The following is a 12,282-nucleotide window of genomic DNA, read 5'->3' as shown; positions in this document are numbered from 1 at the left end:
CAGACAGAAAACTAACATATATTACAAATCCACTGTGTATCTGATCTCCAATACTTTATGCGCACTGTTTGACTTTCCTTTAAAATAAGTCTTTAAAATAGAAAATTCACCCCCCATTATATACAAAAAGAAACAGACTTAGTCACTCTCCCAAGGGAAAGCTACATATGCTGGAGGTGGGATGTGAACCTAAATGTGACTCAAAATCCACTCTATGTCCTTTAATTTTACACTACACAAATATACATATTACTTTAAATCCCACAGCAAATTGAATGTATACAAGGTTCATTAATTATAGGTAAAATTGAATTGAATTGAAACTTTCCTACTAACACCAACTTCAAATTTCCTGAGGAAGATAATGATTCAACTTTTATCCAATAAAATTTCAGGTGAGAGGAAAAGGGGTTTAAGGATGTTTTTACTTGGAGTTTTTGTGTTCTTTTATTTTCCTCTCTTTCTCCTCCCTTCCTTTTATCTTTCTCTTTCTTATTGTTCCTCCTCCTCTCCCTCTCTGTGTCTGCTTCTCTCTCTGTCTTCCTCCCTCTCTCTCATATTATTATTTTAAATGGACAGGAACCTTTTTTTAAAGTCAAAAGCACACCTTACTAAGACGTTATTAAGATGTTATAGATGGTATTGAGCAAATCTGTGAATCATTTGACAACAAATAACAGAAACGAATTTTTTTGTTTCCCTTTCAAGCAGTGAGCTATATGTGAGGTTGGTAAAAGAAAAAAAAAAAGAGCAAAGAGAAAACATGACAAATAATTTTTTTTGTAACTTGATGAAATAATTAATGGAAACTTTTTTCCTGATGATATTGAAATAAGAATTATGAATGAAATGATTCTATAGAAAGGCATATACCTCTTGCTTTGCTGCAACGTGGATGCTCAAGCGTTGCCCAACCGTAATGTCACTGGGGCAACTTCCATTCGCAACAATAGCACATGGATCAAGTAAAACTCAGGAACCCTGGAAACAGGACTCAAGAAAATTTGAATCTTGGTGTTCAAAAGCAAGAGCCCCACATATTGCTCGACCTCACAAATATATTTAAGATCTGCTAGAAAATTATATTTTACAATGTATTATAGGATGGTATTTAAAGGTAACATTTACCCAGAACTCAATATACACCGGTCACTGTGGCTAGGAACCTTGCATCCATTATCATATTTAAGTCTCATGATGATCAGGGATGGATTTCATCATTTGCATTCAACAGGATAGTAAACTAAGTCACAAAGAGGTTAAGAAACTTGCAAAAAGACACCGCGCCCACTAGGGAATAACAGGAGCAGGATGATGAGAAAAACCACTGAGCTAGCTGTGCTTATAACAACCGTACCATATTTTTTCTCCTGGGGAAAAGCAGATCCTGGACCCACCTTCATAGACATTTCATGAAAGAGTCCATATTTGTAGTCTACCCTACTGTATAAACGTTTGCATTTAGCTGCTGAAACAGGATGTTTGCTCTGCATTCCCTGAAATTTATTCTGAAAGGACAAAAAGCTTTGTTTGATCCCTGCCTGTATGCATTCTCAATTATTCAAGCTAGTTTCCCTGGATGGATATTGATGGAATATATGCTCACAGAGAAATCCAGCTGACATGCAAACAAAGGCAAGGAGGGGCTTAGCTCCATGCTAGTATCATTCATAATGATTGACCTTGTACTATGAATTTTAACTGTTGAGCAATTGAATTTCAAACTCTAAGCAAGAAGATTGTTACATCGATATAGGGATAGCATTATGAGGTTGATAGACCCAAGTAAGAGAGAAATCAGGTATCACACCATAATTACTTCTGTAAACATAAAGGTCATCTGCAAAAGTTCATTTACCTCAAAAGAACACAATTAGAAATCAGATATTATACTAGTTTACCAGACACCAAGGACTGGTCACAATCTACTAATATACAGCAATAACTTTGCACATTTTGTACTATGAGCTGGAAAAAAAAAAAAAGCTGTTTTAATATAATGATAGCGATATTATGGCATCATCACAGATATTTTTATGTGTGGGAGCTAAATAAAGATTAATGCTTATTTTTACTTAAATGTATTTTTTTTCTAGAAAAAAATGCTATGTTTACTTAGTAGACTTTTTGAGACAGACACCTGTCTATGACATCCTTATTGTTGTTATTCAATGTTACTCAGCAACTATTACGGACCAATTTGTGTTCCCTCAAAAATTCATATGTGGAATGCTAACTCTCAGTACCTTAGAATCTGACTGTATTTGGGGACAGGCTTTTAAGGGGGTGATTAAGTTAAAATGAAGCCATTAGGGTGGGCCGTGATCCAGTATGACCAGTGTCCTTATGAGAAGAGGAAATTTTGACACATAAAGAGACACCAGAGATGCACTTACACAGAAAAAGGACCATTTGAGGACATAGTGTGAAGGGGGCCGCCTGCAAGCCAAGGAGAACTTGAGCTTCAGAAGAAATCAAACCTGCCAACACCTTGATCTCGAACTTCTAGCCTCCAGAACTGTGAGAAAATGAATTTCTATATTTTAAGCCACACCAGTCTGTGACATTATGTGGTGGCAGCCTTAGCCAACTAATACAGCAACTACCTTTATTATCCTGTCACATTGGCCAGAAGTGTCTCCCTATCCATTAGACATCTAATAGTTTGGTGTTCTTAATATTGGACTGAGAAAGCAAATTCTTTTTTCTTTTTTTAAATTAAGTGTAAATGGATTGTGTTCTCTATACTGTTCCTTGTTAAAAAGGCTTAAAACACTCTGAAGAATAAAAAATATTCAGTTTAAAATAATGGAAAAGGGTAGCTTAGAGGAGGAAAAATATAGTTACACTCAATGTGTTGAATAGAAATGAAGAGTCCAATGTTGAAATCCCTGCTTTACCACTGGAGAAATTATTTAACCTCTTTATCCGGTTTCCCTTCCAACTCCAGGGCCATTTATGATGTAAGTTCTCTCTGACACTGACTGTGGAGAGAGGGCTAGATCAGTGGCAAAGAGTGCCCAAGCAGACAGCATAACTGTGATGCGATTTCTTATCAAATCTCAATGAACTGAAAAGTAGCATTATCTTGTGTCTTCTCTTAACAAAACCAAATTATGACAGCCAACAAGCCAACTGCATTTGTTATCAATACACTTCATGGGACACGGAACAACCTCATAATTCTTTAATCCAGAAAGAGCACTGGGGTTGGAGTAGAAAGATCTGGTTAATGTTCCAGCACTACTATGCTATGTGTCTAAATGTGTAATTCTGGACTTACAGACCAATAGGAATCTGCAGTTTTTAAAAGTTCCCCCAGTAACAGTAACAATAAAATTGACAAATTAATGCACTATACTAACTATAGGCTTTAAAAGGACAAAATAAAAAAGTCTTTTTCCCAGTTTTGTCTTAGTTTCTTGCAAAATCTCTATAGTACAGAATCTGGAATCAACATATACTCACTGAACAAAGAAATGATTATGATCTTCTGGAAAACATAAAGTATTAACACTCATTACACAGATGCTGAAGATTAAAGGATAAAAATGACATATTACTGTGCAGAGAAGGTGCTCATTAAAGTGTAATTTCATATTATCATTTATTCATCTTATTTTGTGTTCTTGTTATGGTGTGACTAACTTGTTAGGCAACAAAGGTAAAAAATGGCAAGGCAATTTTCCTAATTCTGCTGGGAAAGGAGATGTGAAAACATAGTGATTATATATTATAATTCATTATAGTTTTAAAATGCAAGTTTCATGGCCTAGAGTGAATGTATTAAACTACTTTTTGGATATTTCATTATTAAGAGAAATCTTAGTTGGCAGAATTAATAAATTTCAAATTTCAATAGCTTAGATTCAGGTGTCTCTGTAAGACAGAGGGATGGTTTTCTTCCATGTGTTTTTCAGCCATCATCTCCCTCAGCCATCCTCCGGGGCCTGTCAGTCTCTGTATCTAGCTGGAGGATGAGAAGAGAGCCGGAAGAGGACACAGCTGTCCCTTTTTCAACACCTTAACTTGAAAGTGATGCACATCATTTCCATCCACAGACCACAGTGAAAGCCAGACAACAGGCAACCTGGAAAAAGAAATCCCTACCTGGAAAGCTGCTTCCCAGAGACATCTCCTTGTTATGGACATTGGGTGGACAGTTATAACTGTGTCCCAGGTGGGCCAGGCACTGCCCGTCTGAGTCAGGAGGCCTTCACAAAAGAGGTGGCACATATTCTGAGACTTGAGTGATGAATATGCATTAATTCAGGAGCACAGTCATGAAGGATGTCCCAGGTGAAGTGAACAACATGTGCAATGGCCCACAGGTTAGACAGAGCAGATATGAACAAGAAAATAAGGGAGTTCCATCCTGCTTCCACACTAATTGTGTGGTAGTGAGTAGTGGAAGATGAGTTCAGAGAAAGAGATGAGAAGCTGAAGATGAAGAGGCTAAATGTCATTATAGTAACACCCTATCTTCTCATTCCACTCTCCCTGCCCCTCAGAATTTTCACTGATTGGGTCTAGGTCCTCACAAACTATTGTTCTCATTCTTGCTCATTCATGAGGATAATCTCCTTGCTAGACAGGGCCACTGAAAGGGAAATGTTTCTTATTGAGTGACTGACCTTTTAATTCTCCCAATTGACTGCATAGATAAAGCCTGTCATGTGTCTCAGCCAATTGGCCCTCTACTGAGAGGAGCAGGGCACAGCTCTCTCACTGACAAGAACATAACTCAACTGCACCCAGGACATGGGCAAGGGCCACTCATCAGTCTACCAATTAACTGCCTTTTGAAATGTAGGCAGTTCAGAGTATTGTGTCCTGGTATTGTGTTTCCTCATCGATACCCTTCAGCCAAGAGAGTTCTATCCCCAGTGACAGCAATATGTTCATTTATAATATTCCATGACCTACTCAGGATTATGGCCTCATTAAAAAACAATTGATGTCTTTGGCATAAGCCTGTGAATGTCCTTGTTGTCTGCATTTAAACATGATGAAGGAAAAAAAAAATGAAAAAGGGTTGACCTAGATCTTTCCAAGACTGTAACAAAAACTGACAAGAGCAATTGTTTGCTACTTTGGGGACTTACAAAAATAGATAACCAATTAAATGAGGTGAGTAAATTTTATATTTTGTATACATGGTTGAAGAGGTGTTATTTTAAATGTTTTAAATTGCTAACATTAATAGAAAAATCTGGTACCTTATTAATTCTATTTAATTAATTTTCTGTGTAATAATAGAATACCAGAATATGTAGAATCTTGCAAAACTCACTTATGTAAATCCCACAAACCATCTTGTCATTGATCTCTCTACAAATACTGTACTGGGGAAACTCATAAATAATGAGCATAAGTCTGTATGGTCTAGACTAAGACTTTAAATACCGACAGTTGTCAAAAAATGTGACTATCACTAAATTATTTAAAAATTTACAGTTACTGAAAAGGTATTACTTTAAACAAAATGTGTTTTTATACTTATCAGTTGTTAATAACTGATATTCATAATGACACATCTCTCCTAAAGCTCTTCTCCTGAAGAATCTTCCGAATGACACAGGAAGAATTGCATCCTGCATCGCTTTGCTGCTAATAACTCCATTGTGTGACAAATTGATTATTGGAAGCTGAATGTCAATATTTGGTGTCTGCGTTAACCTAAGCACTGACAAAATATCTAATATCTGCCAGAGTGCTGCCGGAGCTGGGACACAATGATCAATAAGCTAAGGCCCCCGATTTTAACATATTTATTGTTGAATAGGAAAGATGAGTATGTGAAAATTGAGTCTATTGAACTGGCGTATGTATTCGAAGAAAGATGAGCATAAAGTTCTCTGAGAGCAGAAGAAGAAGAAAGAAAACATATTGCTTGGGATGTTAGGGTTATACGAATACTAATTAGAATCCCAGATCCTCTGCTTTTCTATCACCTATAAATAGTGACTTTGAGTTTATCATTTTACTTCTCCAACCTCATGGAGATATTCATGTGAGGATTAAAAAAAATATTCCAGGTAACTGACTAGAATGATGACTGATAGAATATTTTCCCTAAAATATTAGTTCCTCATTATATTAATATTAAGGGAGATGAGTAATAGTCCAGACCTGTGATATTTAAGATGAGTCTTGGAAGAAAAACAAAATTTTCCTAGGTAGAGAAGAAAGGGAAGAACAATATTTGGATGCAGAAGTAAAAGATACAAAAATACAAAGCTGTGACACTGCTAGATCAGTGACTTAGGGTTTCAATTTTTTTTTTGGCTTTAAGCAAAAAAGAAAAACAGTAAATTCTCATTTTAACAAGGAAAAGAGAAAACTAATGCATACTGAACACTGTCTAGATAAATTATGAAATTCTAAGGTTCAGTACACCTTATTTTACCAATGAAGAAACTAAGATGCCAATAGATGAATTAACTTGCTCTGCATTACCGGACTAGAAAATAAAGGTTACAGAACACCAATGACACCAAATGCTATGGAGGATGTGGAGCAACAGGAACGCTCAGAGATTACTGGTAGGAATGAAAAATGGTACAGTCACTCTGGAAGACAGTTAGGCAGTTTATACTAAACTAAACATACTCTGACCACATTTCCAGTAATCCTGCTCCTTAATATTTACCCATATGAGTTGAAAACATGTCCACGCAAAAACCTGCACATAAATGTTTATAGTAGCTTTCTTCATAATTGCTAAAACTTGGGAGTAACCAAGATGTCTTCCAGTAGCTGAATGCATAAACTGTGGTACATCCAGACAATGGAATATTATTCAGCACAAAGAAATGAGTTTTTAAGGCATGAATCTTAAATGCATATTACTAACGGAAAGAAGCCAATCTTAAAAGGCTGCATACTATATGATTCCAACCAAATGACATTCTAGAAAATGCAAAATTATAGAAACAATAAAAAGTTATTGCCAGTGGTTGGTAGGGAGAGTAGGAGGGACAAATAGGCAGAACAAAGAAGATGTTCAAGGCAATGAAAATACTCAGTATGATACCTTAATAATGGATACATGTCATCATACATGTTTTTCAAATTCATAGAATGTGTAACCCCAAGAGAGAATTGTAATATAAACTACGCACTTTGGGAGATTATGGTGTGTCAATATAGGTTCATCAATTTTAACATACGTCCCGCTCTAGTGGGGGCTGTTGATAATAGGGAAGGCTACACATGTTGAGCAACAGCGGACTATATAAGAACTTTTTGTACCTTCCCCTCAATTTTGTTGTAAACCTAAAATTGCTCTTAAAACACAAAAAAACTCAGTAAAAAATAATAAAATCTAAAATTCTAGTCCACTTACTCTTATCTCCAAAATCTATGCTATTGTCTCCTCATCAGTACTTGGGTTATGATTTGACAATTCTAATTTCCACTGTGTTAGGGATGGAATCCATAACACTCAAAAATATGAAATCATTATAAAAACCTAAGTTGGTTGTCTGACTGAATTTTCCAGCACTATCATTTCAAACTCAAAAGAAATAAGGTAAAAATATCCCCATACAAAAAATGAAGCTCAGAGGGACAATACTGAGGTCTCTTAGCATAAATGAGGAAACTCAGAAATCTAAAACTTTGAGGTCACCAGCTAGCAGGTGGTAAAGAATCAAACCGAGCTCCATCTCATTCCAAACCCCATGTCTTTTCCATATGTAGATGCCTCTTTAGATTTATAATTTGGCCAAAGCTGGTACCTAATTGGAACTAACTGTATCTGGATACATCTAACAGTCGCTTAAACTGCTGTCTTGTATATAATACTGAAGATGAGCAATAACTCATGATTTTTTCACTGGCTTCTTTTTTGGAAAAAATCTGTATTTAAATAAACTGATTAATAAATAAGATAGAAGCTCACACCAAATGGCAATATGAGTCAGGCAAATTGCAAAGTAAAATCCGCCAACATCATCCCTATCCACATCACATTTGGACTCTGAGGGTCTCTGCCTCCCTAATTGATCGGTAAGTCAGAATGCTCTTTTCCAAGGAAACTATTTTGGCCCAAATGAAACAGTACTCCAAAAAGCTAATAAAACAGATACCCTCTAAATCAGGTAATATCAAAACATCAGTCCTCAGGCAGCTAATACAAACACAATCACAAGCTAGACACTCAGATTTTAAAAATGGTCACTCTCCTCTCTGTAAATACGCATTTCATATTTAATAGTAGTATCAGAAATGGACTTAAATAAGATTACATAAAATAAATATATCTCGATATAAAAATCAGTTCAAATGCATCATACATAAGAAAATAAAAAAATAATATAAACATAAGTACATGATGTAGTATAATATATATAGTACACAACATAGTCTATAAGATAAGACATTTATAAATATCATAGAAGACAGATCTTGTTATTTCTTAGGTTACTTTCAGAAATTCAATGGCTAGGAGAAAGTATGGCTGTTTTTAGCCATATCTCAGATATTACCTGAAGAATGAAGACAAGTACACCTTGAAAGTGGCTGGGATCCATATTCTTTATTTATAATTTTTATTCACCAAATAACATTAATTAAGCAGTTGCTATGACCTAGACATAAGAATGTACATGTATTTTCTCACACAGTTCTTAGGCCATCCCTAGCAGGCATAATTATTATTGTCCGTATGCTGTAGATGAATAAACTGAGGCACTACTGGGTAAGTAACTGCTTGTGTTTGTCCAGCTGATAAGGAATAGAGCCAGGATTAAAATCTGGGCTTCAGAGTCTACACTCTATTTCCTCTCCAAGTGCTCATTGGGTGTACACTACATACGGTAGATGCTGTGCCATATACTTTCACTACCATTTAAAACAACCCATTCATCCTTTTAACTTCTGGCCACTTGAGTTTGAGATAGATCAGGTAACTGACCAATCGAACACATCACTCCCCTTTTTAACACCCTAGAAACTTGAAGCTTGGGTAAGGAGTGATCTTTACTGAAAGGAGGTGAGGTTGTGAATAATCCTCTAATGTATTCTAAGATGTGTCTAGTATTCCCAAAGTAGCTTTTGGTTAGGGGTGCAAAACAGATAACAAGGCAGGCAACCTTTTGAAGTCCAACCAGAGGAAGGAACGATCGATGGCCCAGCTGCCGTGCTCAGACCTACAAAATTCCTCTGCCAACTCCCAGTCATCTTCCCAGGGAGTCACGTTGTTCTCATTGGCATGCTCCATAAATTTTGCAGTAGGATGCAAGCTGTTGGCTTGAAGCTGACACTGATTGAAAAACCTCACCCTAGGCCAACTGCTGCAAGAAGAGAACTTGAGAGTCCAGAAAGAAACACCAGGGCTTGTTGTTCATCAGATTTGTCAGCATTTAGAGATCACAGGAGAGAGAGAGAACACCAAGATAAGGCTAATTCCCCCAAGGGAAATGTTGTAGAGTTATGATTTTTTTTTTTTCTTTTACTTACTTACTTACTTACTTATTTATTTTTACTTTAGTCAAGCAACAACAAAAATCCAGTGTCAGGCAGGTTGTTCCCGGTAGTCACAAAAAGATGCTAAGGAGATTGGGTCTGCCAATTTTTTCCCCCCTCGTTACCTTCCAGTGAACTTTCTTCTTTCTCCCTTCAAACAACAGAGGGTGACCTAGGCTACAGAAACCTGGTTTCCTCTCATTAGAGAGTAGCCAAAGGCTCTTTAAACTAATAAAGCAGGAGAAAGATCACAGATAAAACAAGATAGGACATTCAGGTGGAGATGACAAGAGAGTGCCTAGAGGGTTATGTTAATAATTACAGTCTGAGGAGTAGGAATGAGACCTCAAAAAGAAAGCTACTTTATGGTGTATTACAGCAAAATGTTCGGCATGATAAAGCCATTTTTGAAGTTTTCCCTCTCCCTCCCCCAGTAAACATGGCAGTTCTCCCTGGGAAATTACTCAAAAAGACAAAGTAAACACTTTCCCTTTCTGAGCAAAACTGAACCATTTTTACAACAGAAAGAAAATGAGATAAAACATGCACGATAATACATCAAGATTGCCTTCTATTGCCTGTCAAAGATTCTGGAGGGCTATGTTTGAATCTATAAGGCAATTTCCTTTGGCATTGGCTAATAAAAAGCTTACGATTTCTCCCCCTTCAAATTCTCTCAATTCTACTCTCAATAGTTTCAGGTCTTCTCTTTTTATGTCTCCCTTGCTTTTTCCACCACATTCCTAGGTGTGTGGTGGAAACCTCACTTCACTTCAGTGTTTGTTTATTCATCTGTAATCTGTTCAACAGATATCTTGGGACAAGAGTACTGGCTGGTGGTGATACAAAAATGCATGAAACTAGGTCCCTGGTTTGATTAAATCGCAACAGTAGAAAACTAAATAGACTTACAAATTGGTAGTTATCCATGTGAAGCATTATAATATAACATTTAAAAAACCATTCCATGAGGTCAAGTGCATCTGGCTTTGAACATGGTCCTTTTCACTTACTGAGTACATTGACCTTGAGTAAGTTACTTAAGTTTTCTGAACCCTGATTTCTTTATCAGTAAAATGGAGATAACAGTGCCCACCTCAAGGGATTAAAAGCAGGGATGAAAATAAATGTAAAATTTATATAAAATGCTTAACAGTAAACATTCAAGTAATGTGGCAAATAATATGCTAAATAGATGAAGTATAATGGTCGGACAGAGGAAGGAAAGACTAACTCAGCTCAGGCTTCCAAGAAGATGTGAAATTGGAGGTGAGACCTAAAGAAAAAAAAAAAATAACAGGCAGACATTTAAGAAGTAGGTAGCAGGAAGTCTTTAAAGTGAAATTTATATGCAAGTACATAGAACTATACACAAGCATGACATGTAATTACTTGTGATTGGAGTTCATGCTGGGTGATAGAAGAAAATGAAACTTGAAAAATGAGTTGGGAGAAGACTATGAATGGACTTCTATTTCACACTAAGGAATTTTAATCTCAGAAAATGAGAAATAATTAAAGATCTTTCAGAAGAGGAATAAAATTCCCGAATTGTACTTTAGAAAGTGAAATGTGGAACTCTAGGTGCTGTGTAGATAGTGGACAGCAGAAGAGAGAGCCTGGAGGCACGAAAACTAGTTCAGAAGATAAAGAAACTATCTTTATATCATATTTATATTTTAGTTATATTTGTGTATTTATAGATTATGTTTACATTATGGAATATAAATTTATATAATAATATTAACACGATAAAACCTACATTTATATAATAATATAAAACCTAAAGTCAAGCATTAGTAATAAAAATGAAAGAAGGGATAGAGGTGAGAGAGAAGAATACAGGAAACTTTACGATTGGCTGGATATAAGAAATTATGAACTGGATTTGTCAGAGGCATTTCTGAGACTTTTGCCCTGAGACTGAGTGATTTGCGATGCCCTTAGTGATTGTATATAATGCAGGATGAATGGACAGAACGAGGGAGTATGGTAGATTGGATCATTGTTCCTCAGTTCTTTATGGTCACTTCACATATATCCACATCCTTTGCCAGGTGACTTTGTAGTGCCTCCCAATGGAGTTAGAGCATCTTTCCCTGTCTCACTGAGGTTGGGCTGGCCATGTGATTTCCTTTGGCCAATGGAATGTGAATTAACATGTCAGTAGGCCAGCTGCAGGCTGAAGCTTTATCTCTGCTCAGACTTATGTATTCCAGGATGCACCAGGAGAAGTATATCCTCCAGGTAACTTTTGGTCCAACGAGAATAAGAAAGCACATGGAATATGCCTAAATCTAATCTACAACCTGGAGAGAATCCCAACCAAGCCCAGCCATGCCGCAGCCTGACAGAAACTTCCCAACCTAATTTGTACACCAATGAGGAAGAAAAATTACTTTCTACTGTTTTATGCTCTCTTGAAGTGTTTTTTTATTCAGCATTATGGTGGCAGTAGTCCACTACTACAAACAGAAACAGTGATATAAATGTCTGGTTCCAATTTGTTTCCAAGGCCCAACTACAGCCTACACTTGGAGTCTCTGAGCTGCCTCAATATTACCTCAATTAGTCCTTTTTCTTTTCTTTTGCTTTTTTTTAAGTGGAGTAGGGCGATTTCTGTTATTTGTCCCCATTGAATTTTAGTGTGCTTACAATTCTGCTGAGACACTTTAATCTGAAGTATCTTTCCAGATATAGTTGTAAAATAATGTTGAACTGGAAATTATCATGTAGAGACAAGGATCATATCCTTAGAGATTTAGTGAAGTAATGAATGAATGAATGAATGAATGGATTCCATAGCTATAG

The 12,282-nt window shown here is 36.3% G+C and overlaps 1 long non-coding RNA gene across 1 annotated transcript in view; it reads right to left on the bottom strand.

The window, feature by feature from the left end:
• Positions 1-12,282, bottom strand: part of LOC111743678 — a 502,800-nt gene that overhangs the window by 150,988 nt on the left and 339,530 nt on the right. The gene's annotated exons all lie outside the window — the stretch shown is intronic.

This window comes from Pteropus vampyrus, unplaced genomic scaffold, assembly GCF_000151845.1.
Source record: "Pteropus vampyrus isolate Shadow unplaced genomic scaffold, Pvam_2.0 Scaffold5, whole genome shotgun sequence".
Lineage (NCBI taxonomy): Eukaryota > Metazoa > Chordata > Mammalia > Chiroptera > Pteropodidae > Pteropus > Pteropus vampyrus.
Note: the sequence above shows the minus strand (reverse complement) of the source record. Positions and strands in the feature narration are given on the sequence as shown.